This window comes from Centrocercus urophasianus, unplaced genomic scaffold, assembly GCF_019232065.1.
Source record: "Centrocercus urophasianus isolate 14NV4802_14NV808 unplaced genomic scaffold, USGS_Curo_1.0 seq_40, whole genome shotgun sequence".
NCBI classification, from domain to species: Eukaryota; Metazoa; Chordata; class Aves; order Galliformes; family Phasianidae; genus Centrocercus; species Centrocercus urophasianus.
In genome coordinates, this window is record NW_024884978.1 from 1,764,850 (window position 1) to 1,771,019 (window position 6,170).

The window sequence follows — 6,170 nt, forward strand, 5'->3', positions numbered from 1 at the left end:
AGACTGGTAAACACCGTCGGAGTCTGAGAATGGATGAGGGGAGACGACTCCCCAGGCAGGGCTGTGAATCATCCTGTGCCACTGCACAGACTTGCAGAAAGCTGCAGATAGGACTTACTGGATTTTAGGAGTCTGATTACTGTCATTTTTAAACCAAGAAACACTGCCTGAAGTTTGTTCTTTTTCGAAGGAAATAGCAAAGGCAAGTGCCACAGGCCAAGTTCGTCCTTGGTTGGCATTGACAGGATTCAGTAGTTATGTCAAACCTACGTCTGGCTTCAAGCAGCAGTTACTATTATTTTACATGCTCTCCCAAGCCAAGAGTTAAAAGGACAGACACTGTGGATGTGTAGGAATCCATGGCCCGGAATATACAAAGATACTGAGGGCCCTGCAAATTTAGAGGAGTTGGCTACCCGGTACCTTGGAGGACCTGGAGCTGTAAGACCACTCCTCTGCTCTTCAGTTCATGTGGTTAGCCACTTCTGCTTCATCTTCATAATGAAGGAGTCAGCTGCACCATTTTCATGATTAAAACCAGCACCCCTCTTCAAGGTCATCACACTTCCTTCACTGATGGAGTGAGAACGGCACATCGTCATTCTTAGGCATTTTGTTTACCTCCATTCTGCGTTAAGTCATGTAGGATTACATATTCCTGGTCTCATAAAAGACCAATAAATTTGTCTGTGAGAAGCATCTGAACTATCCCTAGAGATAATTTGTTTGCTTTTTAACAAAGCTTCCCAGAAGTTCTTACAAAGGCGAAATTTATGACTTTAATTTTTATGGTGCTGTTTATCAACATGGTGTTCAACAGTAATAGAAGCTGAGAATGGTCAGTGGGAAGGAAAAAAAGCAAGGCTTTCTACACTTTTTACCACCATGCAATCCTGTAAACCCCACAGAGATACTGACTCAGTATTATCCTGTGAGCATAAAGCATTGCAGCATTCACCAAGGAAGCAGATGAGAGCAGAGCAGCACAACAGAACTGCTAAAGGGAAGGAAGGCTGGGCCAAGGCTGCTGGGTAAGAAAACTGCAGGTGGAACAGGATGGCACAGGGAGAGGCTATGAGAAGAGCTAGAGGAGCATGAGAGCAGCTTGAAGGTGAAGTGGCTGAAGAGTCACTGGATCACTAGGCAAGGAAAAATATCTCCATGAAGAACTGCAGTCTGACAGTGGGGCAGTGAGTAGGGAGGTTGAGGAAGGGAAGATAAGCCACAGTGAGAAATAAGGGCACAGAAGAAGTCTATCCCTGCTGCATGTATAGAAGAAGAAAAAAGGTTCCTGATAGGTTCTTCATGGCAGCAGAATTGACAAGGCCTGTGGGTATCTGGAATGCAGTTGTAACAGCAGGGAGTTCCGCTAATGATACCATCCCAACTTAGTGTCATTTCTGCCCATGAGGTACCATCATCTCAGACAAGACACTGGGACTGAAAGCAAATGAATCAAACAACTCTCTGATTAGAGCAGGCTAACGTCACCCACCTCCCAGGTCTACATGTTAAATCACATAAGTGATGTAAATGTGTCAAACAGGATCCAAAGAAGCACAGCCCAATGTACAACGCTTGGTCCCAGTGACTGCTGTGTGCACCACCTTGGTGCAGGGAATGAAAAAGCTTTGGTGATACAGGAAGGTTTCTTCTATCGAGAGTAACAGGCATCAGTCCCAACAGCTCTGAAACTCACATCCAGCAGAAATCAAACTCAGCAGAAGAAAAACTTGTGAGCTCACTGTGGACCCTGGCAATGTCAGAGGTAGAGTTTGTGCTGTGTACTTTGGATATATCTTCTGGTAATTTAGTTCAAGTTTTAATGAGCATAGACAGTAACTGTCTATTGCTGCTGCACATCATCTCCCACTCAGATGATGCAGTGTGATTAATAGGAAGACCCATAGATTAGAAATGGCAGAAAAAAACCTTAATCCCGCTTAACAGGAGATTAACCCCCCCCCCCCCTTAACAGGGGGCTTCTACGTCCAAGGCCAAACTCTGGAGTTGACTGTATACATGAACTTGACAGCTCTCAGTGTGACACTTCAATTTACTGGTACGCAAGGAGAGAAAATTGGTGCCCACCACAGTGCACAGCAATGTGCTCTGTTTGCCACGCAGTCTGAGCCTCTGGATAAGTAAGTAGATCTGGTATCAACATCTGTAACTTTGCCACATGAAAGAGAAATCATTTAGGTCATAAAAGAACAGAACAAGGAATTACTGTGATCAAAATCCATGCCATCTGACAGCTACCACCTGAGCTTCCTGCTCTAACCCTGTCGTGTTCTGTGCTGTGGGATAAAGACCTCCTGGACCCTGGATGGTGCATGGAACCCTTCTTTGCTCCTGCCACACATCAACTGGGCAGACAGCTGTGTGAAATGGTCCCCATTGCAAAACAAGTTTGCTCCGGCAGTTCTCAAATCATTTCCATATGTTACTTTGAAGAAGAAAATGACTGGTAAGTCTCAAAACACAGTAAGCAAGAGCCAAGGAAAAAAAAAAATGCCCTGAAGTGCCCAGATCTTAAAGATAGGCCAGTCAGGGAATCTGTTTCCATCTGCAAGACGTGCCTGCTACAGCACAGCCTGTAGCACACTCAGCGTGGCTCCAGCTGGAAGGCTTCCAGCACCCAAGAGGCAATGCTGGGAACGTTTTACCTCCTGAGTAAATGCTGAGCAGCTCAGCAGCATGAGGGAGGCAATGCAGCTGGGGTGGCATGATTGATTAGCTGAGGTGTGTCACGTAGTGCTTATTGAAGGATGAGTTCAATTAGACTGAAAAAGCTGTGAAACCTCGATTAAATTCAAACACAGATTATTGTGTCCTATCTACCACTCAACCACGTTCAACTTGAACTTCACTTTCCTGACCTATGGAGCTACATCTAGGAGAGGAGTTAAACTGCACCTCAAGAGTGGGGCAAGAATTACTAGATGAACTCATAAAGGCATGTCTTGACAGCATTTATGGAAACTCCTTGCCTAGGTGTCTGAAGGACTTCAGGGACCCTCAGCTGTGACTGAAGATGGGGAAACAGAGCCTGCTCAGAGTGCTGTGCTGTCTTATGAGAGCTGGGAGATAAAAAAAAAACAGACTGAAACGCTGCAAAAAAAAAAAAAAGAGCTTGTGAGGGTCAGTCCTCTGGGGAGAGGAGAGGAGATGGGAAAGAGGAGCAGCAGTTTGTATGCAACCTTCCTTTCATTTGCATTGTTAACTTTCTACAACATCTGGGCACCTTCAATAGATCATGAACTGCTCAAGCAGCTGGCAAATGTGATTCCCAACTCGGACGGTCTCTCTGACGCACACTGAATCAAAGAGCAGTGAAATAGTGTGTGGCTGCAGTTGACTTCTTTTCCAGGAATGCACGTCAAACAGTAACCCCCTGTTTGTTTTGCAGCAAAATGCAAATAGTTCTGTTGGGACGGATCCTCAGATCCCTTGCTTCTAATGTATAAGCTGTCTGGGGCAGCTCCCTCTTGGAGCATCGTCTGAGGCACTGTTTTGTTGCAAGCTAAATACACACCAAAAGATTCCAAACAGCCCTTTACTTATGGGCTTTTCTCTGAAAGCAGGTGGCAAAGCAAACACGTCGTGCTGTCGGCCACATCCACTATTCTTGGTCTGGACTGACATCTGAACAATGCCTGGACAGACATCTAACAAACCAGCTACAGAGCCGAGTGACTGCTGATGTAAGTTTGTGCCTCCCTCCTCTGCCCTACATGCTGCTCCCTCCCCACAAGATAATAGAAAAGTTTCCCAGATGGACAGAACCCACTTTAAAAACAATAGGGCTTTGAAATGTCAGTGAAGGCTTGCTTGGCATGCGCTGTGTGTGCCAGCAATGTGATAGAGCCTCCTTGGTTTTTATAATTGTAGCCCTTCAATCTAAAGCAATGTGATGCACTGCAGCAACAAAACATCCTGCATGCACCTGGCAGCCACGCTTCCACTGGGTGACCCCTTCCCAGCCCCCAGCTCCAGGTTAGAATCTGACCAGCCACATTTGCAGAAGATCCATTCTGTTTGATTACTGTCACAAAGATGTGCTGCCCATTGCTGCTGCTTCTCTCTGTACTGCCCATTTTTACATCTGATGTCACAACATCAAAGGATTTGAACCGATCAAGAAGAGAAAAAACAATAGATGTCCTGACATTAATTCATCAAGGCAACAGGAGAATGCAAGGTATACTTTCCGTATTCCTATATGCAAGGTCTTACTAGCTGGACTACTTGATTCTGTGAAGTCAGTGGCTTTTCCTTAAATAAATACTAAAAGCTAATGGAGGTGCAGGCAGATCGTTAGATAATCCAAATATTAAGCAAATGCTGTTCTCTCCATTTAACAGAAATGCACAGATTGCTGTGTGCTGACGTTCCCAGCACCAACAAGTGTGTGGCTGGACATGGGGCACCAGATGGCAGCATTTATTGCCTGCAGATCGCAGAGCAGCTCAGGCTGCTGCTTTGCTGCTACACAGCTCATGCTGATTACACCTCTGAAGGCTGCACTGCAATGTCTTCTTCCTCCTTTGCATCGATGATCGTGATACCACTGGGTAAGGCTGATAACCTAATGCAAGATCCCATGCCAAGATCTCTTTTGCGCAGCAGATTTCACACAAAGACCAGGTATACCATCAGTAGCTGGCTTTTATCTGTCTGATAGAGGAGAGCTTGGCTGGAATTTAAATACTAAGCCAGGGGAAAGCCAGAAAATACCAAAGGTACCTAACCCTCCTTGTGTCAAAATGCAGCGTGCAGATGCCCTGGCTGGGAGCTTCTTCTGGAAGCTGGTTTCCATGCTTCTTCACCTGCATCTCATCTTTAAAGCTTAAATACGTACATGTGGGCTGCAGAACGCAAACCAACATCTGTCATACAAAGTTTCCTTCATTGAAAATCGAGCAGAATTCATTAGCCACGCTCTGGACTGGTTTTAGAGATAATGAGTTGAGATTGTTAGTATCAAAAACTACTGCACATGAAACAGAGCTACTGCAATCTCAGGCCCATGAGGAAAGGAAAACCAGCTCCTGATGTATTCTTCCCAGCAAAGCATGCATCAGAGTGAGGGCTGTCCTGCTGGTGCCTGGCATTACACTGCTGTCTCTGCTTGACTGTCTTCCCCAGGTGTGACATATCATCAGATCCCAAGAAGAAATTCAGCCTCTCGCCCCTACCTGCAGCCTCCTTCTAAATCTGTACTTTAAAAGCCAGAGATGAGCTATTTTTTTCACATTTGAGATATGGGAGACACTTCATCTCTTTCCCAGAAAAGCTTCCTCAGTTAGCACCTCAATTTCTATTCCGTGCCTACAGCCCCTGTGCCCCAATCTGTTGGATATCCTGGAGATCCTGGGAGATTTGGCTTTACCAACACATAAAAACTATTCCAGCCAGAGAAGCAGCTCCTCACAGCCACCACCACTGCTGTGGCACAGCAGTGCTCAAGAACATCCAAAGGCCACCAGAGGTTTTTTTGCACTGCAGCAGAGGACAAGAGCAGTTTCTCTCCCCTGTTGATTAAATAGCCATTGAAGGCAGCCAGCTGAAAGGAAGATTGACCAATGTGGTTGCATCAGTCAAGCTGCAAAACTAATGGTGTTGCCCAAGTCTCAGATGCTTCTGTAGCTCTGCTTTATCTAAGCTTCATTTTAAAACCAGCTCATGGTAGTTTGCCTGATTACCCAAGCAGCAAACATCCAACTACAGCAATTGCACACCAACTGGTTTTGAAGCACAAAGCACCCTGTTTAACTTCTTCCTAATCCCCAACCCTGCTTTCACTTTGATTTCACTATTTCAAAATCAAACTGTGCTGAACTCACAGGGACAGTCTCAGCACATTCAAAAACAGGTTTTTTGTTTCTAGCTTTTATTAGTGCTCCCCACGAGGCCCCTACGAATAGGAGATGTTTTTTCCCCAAAACACTGTAAATTGAAAATCATTCCCCTGCTGGCTTTGCAGTGCAGTTCTTATGCTCTATGGCCTAGGGACGGTCTGCTGTCAGCCTCACTACAGGCTAATGCTGTTTCAAAGCTGTTTGTTTTCATACTTCTTCCTGAAATCAATCATCTTCACAGTTGCGGGTCTTAAATTTCAAAACAGGGGAATATTATGAACACTTAAAGGCCCCAGTGATGCAAAG